Source organism: Rana temporaria, chromosome 2, assembly GCF_905171775.1.
Source record: "Rana temporaria chromosome 2, aRanTem1.1, whole genome shotgun sequence".
Taxonomy (NCBI): domain Eukaryota; kingdom Metazoa; phylum Chordata; class Amphibia; order Anura; family Ranidae; genus Rana; species Rana temporaria.
In genome coordinates, this window is record NC_053490.1 from 439,859,532 (window position 1) to 439,875,911 (window position 16,380).

At 46.6% G+C, this 16,380-nt stretch overlaps 1 pseudogene; it reads right to left on the reverse strand.

Annotated features, from left to right (window-relative positions):
* Positions 1–15,951: 15,951 nt before the first annotated feature.
* LOC120930025 lies at positions 15,952–16,086 on the reverse strand (annotated as a pseudogene).
* Between the last annotated feature and the right edge of the window lie 294 nt (positions 16,087–16,380).

Sequence of the window (16,380 nt, forward strand, 5' to 3'; positions counted from 1 at the left end):
GCATTACCAACAGTCCAATCTGTGCCTACACTTAGAGCCACGCTGCGATTGGCGGCTGAAGAGGAAAGGTGTGTGCCCAGGAAAAGTAGTCGGGTGAGCCGCACACATGCAGAGCAGTACACAGGTGCTCTACTTACAATTCTCGTTAAGCCATGGGACCTGATAGTATGACCTCTCTGAGCCTGGCTTCCCAACCTGACCAATGTAGCTGAAGAGCAGAGAGCAGGGAGGAACAAGTGAGCTGGAGGACTGCGATTATCACCACTCTGGGTGTCCCAGGTAGACAGCGCTCACCAAGAGTTGCCCTGACAAGAGAGCAGCAGTATGCTGTGCGGTGTCAGTGTGCGCTGTGTTGTGGTGTCATTGGCTATGCAGTTGTGTGAATCTTGGTGCTGGATTATACTCCCTCCCGCTGTGCTGCAGCTCCTCTCCTCTCTGCCCGACTGAATGAAAGGGGGAACAGGGGCTCCTGATTATAAGAGTGGGTAGAATAGGAGAGGGAGAGAGAGGAGGATGGATGGGGGTTGCAGAGGAGACAGCAAGAGAATGGGGGAAAAGACCTGGTTCTAGAGAGAGAAGGCAGAGGAGGAGGAGGGAGTCTTGTACATAAGAGGGAGAGCAATATTTGCAGAAGTAAAAAAGTCCATGTCCCTCTGGTTTGCCCCAGTGCCATATCCCTCTGGTCTTCCCCCCCAGTGCCATATGCCTCTGGTCTTCCCCCCCAGTGCCATATGCCTCTGGTTTGCCCCAGTGCCATATGCCTCTGGTTTGCCCCAGTGCCATGTCCCTCTGGTCTTCCCCCAATGCCATGTCCCTCTGGTCTGCCCAGTGCCCTGTCCCTCTGGTCTGCCTCAGTGCCCTGTCCCATTTTGTTAAAGTTGTTGTTGGTAATATATTTTATTGTGTAACTTGATTCGGCATAAAACATTTAACAGTGTCATTCCAAGAGATAATCTACAAGGGCGTGTTTAGGGGCAGAATTAGGGGCGGGGCAGTGTATGGGTTAGGTGAGGCAACAGGTGGCGAGTAACACTTAAGGCCTGGCTAGAAGCTCAGGGCTTGAAATTTTGAGCCCTGCCTATAGCTTGCTAAGGTATCAGATATGCCATTTCATTTGGTGAGCCTGGAGAGCAATGCTACACAGCACTATACTTCCCAAGTTTAGAACTTGAAAATTAAGGGACATTTCGGGGAGATAACTGACCTGTGGTGCACATAGCATGCTGTAACAAAAAGCAGGCATGGTTAAATTACAGCTGCCAGAAGGGAACAATACTCAGAATCTGGGCCATTTCTTGCATTGTAAAAAAAAAAAAATTTGGCACTGCAGGCAGAGTAGTGTTGCAGCGAGCAGTGGGTGTTGCCAGACTGTCTATAGTAGGAGGGGTTTAAAAGGTATGGGTAAACAAAAAGTGGGCATCCTTGTACCTGTAAAATATGCAGTGCTACAAGTAAGTGTCTCCCAGCTGTGTATATAAACCTTGGCACAATTATAAAAAAAAAATAACTTCCATTACATAAACTTCTGTGCACCCCCAAAAACAGAGCGAACACTTTTTCTGGGCCTACGGCGGGATTGAAATCTATGCGAGTTTGGCTGAACTTGCACGATTTCATTCCCGCATGTCAGTCCGACTTTGGGGGCGATTTCAGAGACATCTGTTCCTGTACAGATGTCTATGTCTAAACAAATCGCACACCAAAGTCGCCAAAAGTAGTACAGAAACTACTTTTGGGATTCAACAGGTGCCATTGCATGTCAAATCGCAATTTAAAGGCTCATCTATTTTTTATTTATTTTTTGTAAAAAAATAAAAATACATTTTAACTTGCCTGCTCTGTGCAAAAATATTGCACAGAGTGGCCCCTTACAGTCTGTTCTGGAGTCCCCCGCCCCCATAGCAAGTTGTGTACCATGAGGGCTTCCTGCATCCATTGACACATCACGGCTTGGTCATGTCCCCTATTTCCTTATAGGATTTTGACTGATGGCAGCAGGAGCAAATGGCTCCTACAGGTGGCAGGTAAGTGGGTTGGAAGGCACAGCTAGTGGAAGTTTATTTTTTTTACCTTAAGACCCCTTTCAGACGTCCGCTCCGCCTGTCCGTTTTTACAAGTCCGTTAACGGACTTGTAATACATCCCTATGGGATCGCGTCCGTTAGCGGATGGAGCATCCGCTAGCGTCCGTGTCCGTCGGGATCCGGTTTTCGGATGGAAGAAAACCCTATTTTTCTTCCGTCCGGCAGAACGGAACTGATGCAGACGGACAGACGGTCCGTCTGCATCCGGTTCCCCATAGGGCAGAGACAGGGCGGTCCCTGCACTGTGTGCGGGGAACGCCCTATCCGCCGACAGCTGAGCGGGGATCCCCGCTGAGCCGACGGAGACACACAGAGCGGACCCAGAAACGGTCTGCTCCGTGTGAAAGAGCCCTCATGCAGGAAATGCATTAAGGTAAAAAAAACTTGATTTTTAGAACCACTTTAACCACTTCAGCCCCGTAAGAATTTACCCCCTTCCTGACCAAAGCATTTCTTGCGATTTGGTACTGCGTCGCTTTAGCTGACAATTGCGCGGATGTGCAATGTTGTATCCAAACAAAATTGATGTCCTTTTTCTCCCTACAAATAGAGCTTTCTTTTGGTGTATTTTATCACCTCTGCGGTTTTTATTTTGCGAAAAAAAGCAATATTTTTTTGCTATAATAAATATCTCCCAAAAAATATATTAAAAAAAATGTTTTTTTTCCACAGTTTAGGCCGATATGTATTTTAAATATTTTTTTTTTATAAAAAAAAATCCCAATAAGCGTATATTGATTGGTTTGCACAAAAGTTATAGCGTCTACAAAATGGGGGATAGATTTATGGCATTTTTGTTTATTTATTTTTTTCTTTACTAGTAATATACAGCGATCAGTGTTATAAATAGCCACTAATTACTGTATAAATGACACTGGCAATGAAGGGGTTAAACACTAGTGGGCAATCAAGGAGTTAAGCGTGTCCTAGGGAGTGATTCTAACTGGGGGGGGATAGGCTGACATGATAGAGATTACTTCTCCCGATGACAGGGAGCAGTAGATCCCTGTCATGTCACTAGGCAGAACAGGGAAATGCCTTGTTTTCATCGGCATCTCCCCATTCTGCCTCTGTCTCATGATCACGGTCTGCCGGCAAACATCAAAGCAAGGCGGCAAATTCAAAGGGACGTACCTGTACACCCATTTGCCTGCCTGTGCCATTCTGCTGACGTATGTGTGTGCAGCAGTCGGAAAATGGTTAAAGAAGAACTAGGTCTGTTTAGCAACCAGCAACTGTTAAGATAATGAACACTGGTGAGAAGTATGTGATGTACAACATAGTGCAGGAGTCAAGTCAAAGCGCAGAGATGTGGGTCAGGAGTACATAACGCCCAGCGTGCTGCAGTCAGTTTCTTGTTTAAGAATACATAATGCAGCGGGCAGATATAGAATGCAAGGGGCTAGGGTCTGTAATGTAGAATGTTCAAGTGTCAGGAGTATGTAATGCACATGCTGACAGAGTAGGGTCCAGGGGTATGTAGGTGTTGGCAAACAAAAAGAAAAGAGGCATGGGTGTGTAAAAGGCAGTGTAGAGCTCAGGAAAAAAAAAATATTTCTGCAAGCAATACTCTACCACTTTACTCCTTTCAGCAAAAATCCCCACTCTTTCACCCCCCCCCCCCAAAAAAAATTCCAGCACTAATCTGTATATTTACCCCTCCCAGCACATATCTATTTGCCCCAAATCCCCACCCCAGTCCAAATCATAGTCCAGCACCCTAATTCTGCTCTCCCTGAACAAATCCCCCCCTATTAGATTGTAAGCGCTTATTCGTGTATTGTTTCACTTTTATATTGTAAAGCGCTGCGTAAACTGTTGGCGCTATATAAATCCTGTATTATAATACTCTAAATCCTCCTAATGCAAATTCTTCCACAGCACAAATCCCCCTCTCCCCCAATACCTTATGCCTGCACAAATGATCTCCCCCTTCTAGTATAAATCTAAGCCAGAAACGTTCTTTCAAAGAAATACATGGCACTCCAAGCCAGCCAAGTCTGGTTCCCAAGCTTTTTTCCAGTGATCTTTCCACTGTTCAGATTTGTGGGATGCCTGTCAGCCTTTTGGTTCCAGGAAATCTCCGATGTCTGGGTCCAGAGTGTCATTTTTAGGGGCAACGAATGGGTTTTGCACACTGCCTCCTCCTTGCTTCAGGCTTTCAAACTTGCCTCTCTCCCATTGAAGACGGGTTGCTCTTGCTGCCATTCAGCACCTTCTATCTCAGGGGGTCATTTCCCCTGCACCAAAAGAGAACTACTTTCAAGGCTTCTACTTGAACCTCTTTACAGTTCCCAAACCAAATTGAGGAGTCCTGCCCACTTTAAGTCTTAAGACTCTCCACTTGTTTCTACAGATTCAGAACTGCCAGATCAGTCAGTTTCTCCACCTTTCAGGAGATTTTCTGGCTGCAGTAGACATTTGGGATGCCTACTTTCCTCCCCATTAACATTATCTGCTTTTACGGTGGATGATCAGCATTACCAATTTGTCACCCTGCGCTTTGGTCTGTGCATGGTCCCCAGAGCTTTCACCAAGGTGCTTCCCCTTGTCTTAGCTCTGCGCTCAAGAGATTCATATTGTGGGGTACCTGGATGAGCTCCTACTGATAAATTGGTCCCATCTATCCTTGTCGGCCTAACTCCAGTAGACACTGCAAAGTGAAAGTCATTGCTATAACGGTCTTATAGATTAGAGTACTTTGGACTGACACAATGTGCTGGATCTTCCTGCCCCAGGACAAACTTTTGTCCCTCCACTCTCATGCCTAGGCCCTCACGGTTCAGAGTTGACCCTCACTGAATCCCTTTGAGTGCCTTGGGACTAATGGTTATTTTTTTCATTGCAGTACGTTGCGTTGAGTTCACTTCAAACCATTGCAACACAAGATTCTGGTAGCATAGAACACACTTAGTACTTGGTCAGCCCAATTTATCTGACTTGCAAGGCCAGAGCAAGGCCAGACTCTGTGAGGTGGATTTTCAACCTAGCACAGAAGTCAGAGAAACCCTTTCATTATGAATGGCGGGCTCTGGGGCTGGGAGGGGACCTGAATGTACCCTTGGTACAAGGATCTTGGTTTTTCAGAACAAGCCCATCTTTTCATCAACATCCTAGAGTAATTAAAATAATTCTAAAAAAAATCCAGTTGCACAATGCCACAGGGCTTGGTATTAAGGGCCCTCCAGAAGTTGCGCTTGGTCCACTCTTGGGCAAAACTGCACGTCCCAGAAGGCCCGGTTTTCAATCTCTGCTCTAATTCATCGCAAAGGTGTTCTATCAGTTTGAGGTCAGTCAAGTTCCTCCACCTAAACTTGCTCATCCACAATATTTTACCAAAAGTATTGGGCCACCCCTCCCAACATTTGGTGGATGGGGGGGGATTATGGTGTGTGTGTGTGGTTTTTTTTTTTTTCAGGGTTGGTCCCTTGGTGCCAGTGAAGGGAACGGTTAAGGCGTCGGCATACCAAGACATTTTGGACAATCTCATGCTCCAAACTTTGGCCCCCTTCCTGTTCCAACATGAGTGCGCAAAGCAAGGTCCATAAAGACATAGATAAGCGAGTTTGGGGTGGAGGAACTTGACTGGCCTGCGCAGAGTCCTGACCTCCAAAGGACACATAACCTTGCAAATGCGCTTCTGGAAGAATGGTCAAACATTTCCATAGACACACGCCTAAACCTTGTGGACAGCCTTCTCAGAGGTGAAGCTGTTATACTGTGCCTTGAAAAAGTATTCATACTCCATTTTAATGGGATTTTGTGTGATAGACCAACAAAAAGTGGCACATAATTGTGAAGTGGAAGGAAAATGATAAATGGTTTTCAAAATTTTTAACAAATATCTGAAAAGTATGGCGTGCATTGAATTCAGCCTCCCTGCATCAATACTTTGTAGAACCTCCTTTTACTGCAATTACACCTGCCAAGTCTTTTTGGGGATGTCTCTACCAGCTTTGCGCAGCTAGAGAGTGACATTTTTGCCCATTCTTCCTTCCAAAATAGACCAGGCTCTGTCAGATTGGATGGAGAGCATCTGAACAGCAATTTCCAAGTCTTGCCACAGATTCTAAATTGGATTTAGGTCTGGATTATGACTGGGCTATTCTAGTAGATGAATATGCTTTGATCTGAACCAGGGGTAGGCAAACTGGGGCCCTCCAGCTGTTGCAGAACTACAAATGCCATTGTGCCTCTGGGAGTAATTGTAACTGCCAGCCTTGCAATGCCTCGTGGGAAATGTAGTTTCACAACAGTTGGAGGGCTCCAGGTTGCCTATCCCTGATCTAAACCATTCCATTGTAGCTCTGGCTGTACGTTTAGAGTCGTTGTCCTGCTGGAAGGTGAACCTCCACCCCAGTCTCAAGTGTTTTGCAGACTAACAGGTTTTCGTCTAAGATTGCCCTGTATTTGACTCCATCCATCTTCGCCAGCAACTCTGACCAGCTTCCCTGTCCCTGCTGAAGAAAAGCATCCCTGCAACATGATGCTGCCACCACCATGTTTCACGGTGGGGATGGTGTGTTCAGGGAGATGTGCAGTGTTCGTTTTCTGCCACACATAGCATTTTGCTTTTAGGCCAAAATGTTCAATTTTGGTCTCATCTGACCAAAGCACCTTGTTCCACATGTTTGCTGTGTCCCCCACATGGCTTCTTGCAAACTGCAAATGGGACTTCTTATGACTTTCTTTCAACAATGGCTTTCTTCTTGCCTCTCTTCCATAAAGGCCAGATTTGTGGAGTGCACGACTAATAGTTGTCCTATGGACAGATTTTGCCACCTGAGCTGTGGATTTCTGCAGCGTCTCCAGAGTTACCATGGGCCTCTTGGCTGCTTCTCTAATTAATGCTCTCCTTGCTCGGCCTGTCAGTTTAGGTAGATGGCCATGTCTTGGTAGGTTTGCAGTTGTGCCATACTCTTTCCATTTTCAGATGATGGATTGAACAGTGTTCTGTGAGATGTTCGAAGTTTGGGATATTTTTCTATAACCTAACCCTGCTTTAAACTCCACAACTTTATCCCTGACCTGTTTGGTGTGTTCCTTGGCCTTCATGATGCTTTTTGTTCACTAAGGTTCGCTAACAAACCTCTGAGGGCTTCACAGAACAGCTGTATTTATACTGAGATTAAATTACACACAGATGGACTCAATTTACTAATTAGTTGACTTCTGAACGCTATTGGTTCCACTGGATTTAAATTGGGGGTATCAGAGTAAAGGGGGCTGAATGAAAATGCACGCCACACTTTTCAGATATTTATTTGTAAAAATATTTTTTTTTATCATTTTCCTTCCACTTCACAATTATGTGTCACTTTGTGTTGGTCTTATCACATAAAATCCCAATAAAATACATTTTACGTTCTTGGTTGTAACATGCCAAAATTAATATTTTTTCAAGGCACTGTAGCTGCAAAGGTTGGAGCCATCTCAATATTGAACCCTATGGACTAAGACTGGGATTCCATTAAAGTTCATGCGTGTAAAGGCAGGCGTCCCAATCATTTTGATAATGTAGTGTACATACATACCCCTGCCTCTTCTGCCAAATTTGTCTCTGAAATTGAGTGTACCTCTCAATATTTGCAGTCCATGCATGTAAACTGGCCAAATCAGGTTTCCAATATTCCCATGAAGCAGGGGCGGATCCAGAGTCTAGTCTCGGGAGGGGCACTACCAGAAGAAAACATTTGGGGGGCAATTTATCAGGAAAATTACTGGTGTTAGCGCTTCAATTATCACGGCACCATGGTTCTTATGGTGTCAGGATGATTGAAGTGCATTATTTATATTATTACATTGTAATATAAAATAAAATGGTTCAACTCACCATAATGCAGAATCAGTGGGAGCCCCGAGTGTGTCACTTGCCATATCACCTTTTACCAGATGCAGCTTGTCACCTGCCACATGTTGCGGATTGTCACTTGCCACGTCACCTGCCACACATTGCGGATTGTCACTTGCCACGTCACCTGCCACACATTGCGAAATGTCACTTGCCTGCCACCAGATGCAGATTGTCACTTGCCAACAACCTGCCACATGTTGTGGGTTGTCACCTGCCACAAGTTGCGGATTGTCACATGCAGGGGGGGCAGTGAGAGATGTCATCTCTCTGCTCCCCCCGGCCGCCGGCTTGTTGATTGGCCAGCCGCCCACTCTCTGACTCTCACTCGCGGCACGCCCACACACTGAGACTTCCGAGCGCCGCAAATTCCGCAACTAACACTTATTTCTCAGGGGTGGCAATTGCCCTGTTGCCCCCCTGGATTCACCCCTGCCATTAAGGGTAAAAGTGCTTCTCAAATAATAAACGTTCTAGTTCATCCCTTTTGTTTGCCAGGCTTCTTGCATTTGTGAACATACCTTTTTAAATTTGCTCTAGCTTTTAATATGCCATGTTAAATCATTTTCGAGCTATAAATTGATGCCAGCACTCTTAGTGTATTGTACTTGGTGATGCAATTTCTCTGCCATCTTGTGTGAGCCCTTCTCATTTTTCCAACCTTCTCTATATCGCATTCCTCCGTAGACCCTTGCTCTTCATATGGCATATTGCTTTCTGATCCCTCCCCTACAGATCCTAGTTTAAAAGCTCCTCCTGCCTTTTAACTATTCCCCCCCCCCCCAACAGAGTTGCACCCTCTCCATTTAGATGTATTCTGTTCTTGCAGTACAGACCGTAACCAACCAAAAGGTCAGCCCAGTTCTCCAAGAACACAAAGCCCTCTTTCTTACAGCAGTTTCTCAACCACTTTCAACTCCTCAAGCTCCCATTGTCTCTCTGATGTGGCTTATGGCACAGTATTTCTGGAAGTGTCTGAAATCTTTTTTTTAGGATGCCCCATCTTCATTCAATTTTGTGATTTTTACCAATGTGTGCCATGACAGTTGGATATTCCCCAGAACCATCCAACGATCTGTAAACCCAGTCCGCAATATGTCCAACCTGTTTGACAGCATACAGCATGGCAATCATGGTCTTTGTGACAGATTACCCAATTTGCCCTTCTAATAATTAAGTCACCTAGTACCAGTATCTGTCTCTCTTTGCGTACTCATCTGTTACATTCCCTCCTGGAGCAGTCATTCCCCTGGATTCTAGAGGAGGTGCTTTGCTCCAGCAATGCTACTCATGAACTGACATCCCCAATATCATGCAACTGGGCATATTTATTTATTTATTGGGATGTATTAACTCAGGACTAGCCTCTCTAACCCCTTTCCTTCTACCTCATCTTATAACAGTAACCCAGTGTGTCTGAGTGACTGTAACATATTAGGGATATTCCCCCTTTATTGTTCTCCTAAAGCCTCTTTGCTCCTTAAGGTGAACTCTTCCTACTCTATACCCTGCTCTGGAACATCCAAAGCAAATTTCTCTCCCTTGTCTTGTAAGATATCTCTTGGCCAGTGCCTATTTTAGGCTATTGGCATCCCTCTTTATTCTTCCAGGGGGCGCCCTGCAAATATATATATTTTGCAGGTAAAAAAAAAAATTACATTTATTATAATTTTTTCTAAGAAGCCTGCAGAGCATTGCAAATCAACTGATTGGCGGTGTCCAATCACACAACTCTTAGAACTCTGTGTGCATAGGAAAAGCGATCTGTCTGTTTCTTCTCCCTGTAAGCTTGGGAAAGAACAGCCAGATAGTAAAGTAAAAGCAGCACACATTACACATTGTTAGGCACACAGTTAACCCTTTGGTTGCCCCTAGATGTTAACCCCCTTTCCAGCCAGTGTCACTAGTACCGGGTCACTGTAACAGTATTATCACTGTATTAGTGGCTCTAGTGACATCAGTTAGTGACCCTCCCAGATAGTGTCTGTGAGAGCTAGTTTTTCCGCCACCATATTACAGTCCCTCTATAAGTTGCTGATCACTGCCAACACAGTATAGCAGCTATAATTATGTAAATTCCAGTGTGTATGTATGTATATATATATATATATATATATATATATATATATATATATATATATATATATATATATATATTATATCATAGTTTGTAGACGCTATAACTTTTTCACTAGCAAATTAATATACACTTCTTGGGATTTTTGTTTTACCAAAGTATGTATCAAAATACATTTTGCCTTTAATTTATGAAGATTTTATTTATTTTTTTAATTGGATGTGTTTTTAACAAATTTAGAAAATATTTGTTTATAAAATTAAAAACCCAGTGGTGATCAAAGAAGGCTCTATTTGGGTGGGGGGAGATAGAAATGTAATTTGTGTACAGAATTACATGGCCCTCTGGCCAGAAAACAATTATTCTGGTCCCAGCCAAAAGATTCGGCCCTAGAGGCAGGTGCTAAAAAAGTGTGTTATGGTGAAGTGACCATGGTGCCAAAAAGCAAAAGTGCTGTGAGAAACACTAGTGCAAATATATGACCCGTAACACCCAGAGACTTTTGAAGGATGTGGGGTAATCCTGTGCCAGCGTCACTAATGACTCTTGGGTCTAGGGTCACCCTGTGCCCCTTTTGGGCATAGGGTGACTGATAAATGATAATTCATGTATTGCAGGAGATCTGGACATATTACAGGTGATTTCATTCTGACCCCCAAACAGTCAATAAGAGTGTCTCCTTCAATGCTAATACTGTTTTGTGTGAAAAGTTTATTGATGATAGAGGTGTTGTGAGTTGGCAGTCTAAATGTCAGACGTCTCTTTTCAGGTGTAATGGATTAGCATGTTAATTACGTCTACAAAGGAATGTGCATTATGTAGCAGTGGCGGAGTCGGGACGTCTGGGGCAGGGCCGGACTGGCCTACCGGGATAGCGGGAAAATTCCCGGTAGGCCGCTTGCTTTTCTGCCTGTCAATCAAATACAATCAGCGGCGGCCGTAGCTGCGGCTGCCATCGCCGCCGCCGCGGCCGCCGCTCTTTTCAATTGTGCACGGGTGTCGGCTGCACTGAGTTCCCTGGGGCTGCTTTTGACTAGCTCCAGACTGTCACTGCCGTAGTTAAAAGCAGCCGCAGGCCGGCGGGTTGCGGCCGCCATGCTCCTCGCCGCACTTCCCTTCTTACCTAGCCAATCAGTGAGCAGCGCCAGCATCACTGATCATGTGTCTAAGGGGAGGAGCCGAGCAGGAGAAACAAACGTCGGGACGTCACATGTTCCATCTTCCCGCGCGGCGCCAGGACAGCCCACGATGTCTCTGCAGGGTCACGAGTGAGGGGACAGGGAGAGAGCCGCAGAGGAGAAGTGTCGACTTGGAGGCTGGAGCACAAGGTATTTTTCTAATATTAGAGGGGACGGACAGGATAGGACAATTGCGGGGGGGGGGGGGGTTATACAATGTACAGGGAGGGGCGATTCTGTATGAAAAGTTCTCCATCACCTGATCCCAGTACTCCCCTCCCTCATCCCAGTGTCCCCCTGTACTCCCCTCCTTCATCCCAGTGTCCCCCTGTACTCCCCTCCCTCATCCCAGTGTCCCCCTGTACTCCCCTCCCTCATCCCAGTGTCTCCCCTGTACTCCCCTCCCTCATCCCAGTGTCCCCCCTGTGATCTCCTCCCCCATCCCAGTGTCCCCCCGTGCTCCCCTCCCCCATCCCTGTGTCCCCCCTCCCTCATCCCAGTGTCCCCCTGTACTCCCCTCCCTCATCCCAGTGTCCACCCCGTACTCCCCTCCCCCATCCCAGTGTCCCCCCTGTGCTCCCATCCCAGTGTTCCCCCCGTACTCCCCTCCCCTATCCCAGTGTCCCCCCTGTACTCCCCTCACCCCCCCTGTGCTCCCATCCCAGTGTCCCCCCCGTACTCCCCTCCCCTATCCCAGTGTCCCCCCTGTACTCCCCTCACCCATCCCAGTGTCCCCCCTGTGCTCCCATCCCAGTGTTCCCCCCGTACTCCCCTCCCCTATCCCAGTGTCCCCCCCGTACTCCCCTCCCCTATCCCAGTGTCCCCCCTGTGCTCCCATCCCAGTGTTCCCCCCGTACTCCCCTCCCCTATCCCAGTGTCCCCCCGTACTCCCCTCCCCCATCCCAGTGTCCCCCCTGTGCTCCCATCCCAGTTTCCCCCCCCCCGTACTACCCTCCCCTATCCCAGTTTTCCCCCCCCCCCGTACTCCCCTCCCCTATCCCAGTGTCCCCCCCGTACTCCCCTCCCCCATCCCAGTGTCCCCCTGTGCTCCCATCCCAGTGTCCCATATCTGCACCCCCCTTCTCTCTCTGTCACCTACCTTTGCTGCCCTTGCAGTAAAATTGAAATCTGTATAATAATCTCAGAGAGGACGGGGGGAGGGGCATGTGACTTAGGCTACTTTCACACTGGGGCGTCGCGCCGTCGGCAGTAAAGTGTCGCTATTTTAGCAGCGCTTTACTGTCGTTTTTGCAGCGCTATTAAGCCGCTAGCAGGGCGCCTCAAGACTTTTTTGAGTGTCCTGCCACCACAATGCTAGCGGTCCAAAAGGATAAAAAAAAACCGCCCGCAAAGCGCCGCTGCAGCAGCGCTTTTCTGGCGGTTCAGAGCCGCTGCCCATTGATTTCAATGGGCAGGGGTGCTTTAGAAGCAGTGTATACACCGTTCCTACAGGGCCTCAAAGATGCTTTCGCATTGGAGTGAGAAGAGAGGCTATTTCAGGGCATTTTGAAGGCGCTATTTTGTAGCGCCTGCGAAGTACCTCAGTGTGAAAGTAGTCTAAGACCCCTTTCACACTGAGGCGCTTTGCAGGCGCTATAACGCAAAAAATAGCGTCTGCAGAGTGCCCTGAAAGAGTGGTTCCATTCACTCCAGTGTGATAGCCCAAGTGCTTTCACACTGGAGTGGTGCGCTGCCAGGACATTAAAAAATTTCCTGCAAGCAGCATCTTTGAGGCGCAGTAGGAGCGGCTCCTAAAGCGCCCCTGCCCATTGAAATCAAAGCGGCGCTTTGCGGCCATTAAAAGCACCCCGCTAGCGGCTGAATAGTGCCGCTAAAAATAGCGGCGCTTTACTGCCGATGCCCCCACCGCCCCAGTGTGACAGAGGCCTTAAAGTCATCATCATGTGCGATTGTGTGTGATGTGCTAAGCAGACAGAGCCGCTGGTGATCCTACTCCCTCTCTCCCCCTGTACAGTGTCAGAGACACTGGCGCAGCATTGGCAGAGGACTGTATCCCTGCACTGCTGCGTGTCCCTGACCATCACAGTGCCACTGCCACTGCCAGTGAGTGTGACCTGTATGTGTACCACTGTCTGATGTTCCATTCCACTCTGCCTTTCTGCCCAGTGCTGTGCCCATGATACACCGCACGATTCCTCTGCATTTATGGGTGCTGATATTACTGCATTTATGGGTGCTGATATTGCCGCATTTATGGGTGCTGATATTGCCGCATTTATGGGTGCTGATATTGCCGCATTTATGGGTGCTGATATTGCCGCATTTATGGGTGCTGATATTGCCGCATTTATGGGTGCCGATATTGCCGCATTTATGGGTGCCGATATTGCCGCATTTATGGGTGCTGATATTGCCGCAATTATGGGTGCTGATATTGCCGCAATTATGGGTGCTGGTAAGGCCATATTTATGGGTGATAAGGCCGCAATTATGGCAGCCTGGCCCCTCTCTGGCTCTCTCATGGATTTCTCTCTTTTTTTTGGGCTGGTATATTAATGCCGTGGGGCTGGTATGAAATTATTTCCAGGGCTGGTTTTCATTCCCAGTCCGGCCCTGGTCTGGGGGATGACTAATAATTAACTCAACTGAATGTCATTGTCTAAGAGAGTGTGTATTGAAGTGCCTTGTGGGTGGAGTTGATTCATTGTTCATTTGGTTTCTAAAACTGTATATAAGAAACCTAAGTTACCATTAAAAGTATTCATTCATTTGACTCAGAACAGAGCTTGTCTCGTCTTAATTCTGGGGGAATGGATCGTGCCTGATGACTGTCGGATAAGCTGTCGTGGGGTGATGGAATGGAATATCGTAAACGGTGGTGACCGTTACAGATGTGTTTTTAACAAATTTAGAAAATATTTGTTTATAAAATTAAAAACCCAGTGGTGATCAAAGAAGGCTCTATTTGGGTGGGGGTGGGGGATAAAAATGTAATTTGTGTACAGAATTACATAAGCCTGCAATTTTCAGTTAAAGTAGCACAGTGCTGATTAGAAAAAAATGCCCTGGTCATGAAGGGAGTAAAACCTTCTGGAGGTCAAGTGGTTAATCAATGCATGAGAGGAGATGCAAGACCTTGTGGAGTTGATTTACTAAAACTGGAGAGTGCAGAATCTGGTGCAGCTCTGCATAGAAACAAAACCGCTTCCAGGTATTTTTTTTGTCAAAGTTAAAACTGAACAAGCTGAAGTTAAAGGTTGATTGGCTATCATGTACAACCGATTTTGCACTCTTCAGTTTTAGTAAATCAGCCCCTCTTTGTCTTTTCTGTAGTGCAGCAATACATTTATTATGCATTCCAGTAAAGTGCCCTTTACCAAAGGTAATGGTGTAAATGGGCCATCAATGACTGTAAGACAGTTTTTACTTCACTGAATTCCCTGCATGTGAATAAAAAAAAAAAGGACATAAAGATGTATAAAAATTAAACCTGCACTGCAGTATGGAAGTTGCTAATAGCATTTTTACAAAAAGGTCCGCAATGTCGGCCTTCATATTTCTCTATGTGTAATTTTCTTTAAGAGACCACATAAATTGGAACACACACTACTGCATGTACAAAGGTACAAGATCCTTAGTACTTGTGATAACTCCCTTAATCTGGAAGCAGAGCTCAGAAGCAATGCTAACCGTGACACAACATTAGAAAAAGTTGCCCAAAGGGTGGCGCTAAAGAATTTAAAAACCATGTAGTTTCATGTTTGTTGGACGACAATTCTTTGCCGTTTGTATGCAACACAAGTTCCTGGCCAATGCCCTTCGGACAAAAGTCCTGCGTTTTGTCCGCGGAAAATCCAATCGTGTGTGCCAGGCTTTAGACAGCCCATGGATAGATCAGTTTTTTGTTCAACCAGTGGGTTGAGCGAAAAATACTGATTCGATTCTATCAACCCTATACTGAAGTTTTTTTTTTTTTAAAAGCCCATGGCGTGTGAAACACACCCAAAAACTCCACCCGGTGCCAAAAAAGTACACACATAAAGAGTGAAGCACAAAACGTGCAACGGGTGTTACACTTGTCCTCCACAAGGAAGGACCTTACCCTGATCCCCCGGGCCGAAAACCAGACCCACCCAAGACGTTCAGGGCAGGCCCGAGGACCTACACCCTACTTATCACACTGTGACAAACGTGTAACAGACCTACAAAAAAGTGACAAACACAGGGGTAAATAAAAAGAAAGTGGGGGAGAAGGAAGATGAGGGAGAGTGAAAGTGACCATCGTGCAATACGATGGCCGGCCCTCTGGCCAGGAATTAAAACAATTTCTCTGGTCCCAGCCAAAGGACTCAGCCCTAGAGACAGGTGCTAAAAAAGTGTGTTATGGTGAAGTGACCATGGTGCCAAAAAGCAAAAGTGCTGTGAGAAACACTAGTGCAAATATGGCACCCCTGAACTGCCACTCCAGGGGCACATTCACCATAGGCTTTTCAGTTCCTATCCGACCCCCCGACCAGGTCAGTGCGGCACTCCTCTCCTACCAGATCGAGCGCCCTTCTGGGTTTTCTCAGGGAGAGCCACCGACTATCATAGCAGCCTCCACCGGTACTAACCCTTCCAGGCCCCTATCAATCCAGCAGATTTGCATGGCTCACCCAGACCCCTCAGACCGGGCTCGCCAGCTCCTCCACTGGACTCCGACAGGAGCATCACCAACACCAGCCAGAAGGCCAGAAAAACCCCCGTCCCTCTGCCTCGACCCAATGGTTCTCCATCCTCAGAAGGCTTTCACCTCCAGACTAGCTGGTTTTGCATATGCCACCGCCATCCCTTTCCACCTTGCCGTGTACTAGGGACGGTTAGCACAGCACCACCTCCTGGCAGCTGATAAGAACAGATACTACACTTGATCCTAGCCAAAAGGCAGAGAAGCTCCATATACTAGAGGTGGATAGGGAAATCCTCCCCGCTGTGCTACTGTAACTCACACATCCATGTGACTGCTTTAATGACAGGGAGAGCACTGAGTGCCATTCATGGATATGTCCTAAGCATCTACACTTCTAATAGAATGCACCTGGAGGGTAAACTTACAATTGTGATGCAAATAAGATTCAAGACAATTAAAAAGACCACCATCATAGTCTTTCTTTCACATTCAGAAAAAAAAATAATGTTTTGCCCAATTTCCCTTCTCATAAAATCAGCTGACTTGGTAGTTCGACCGCAG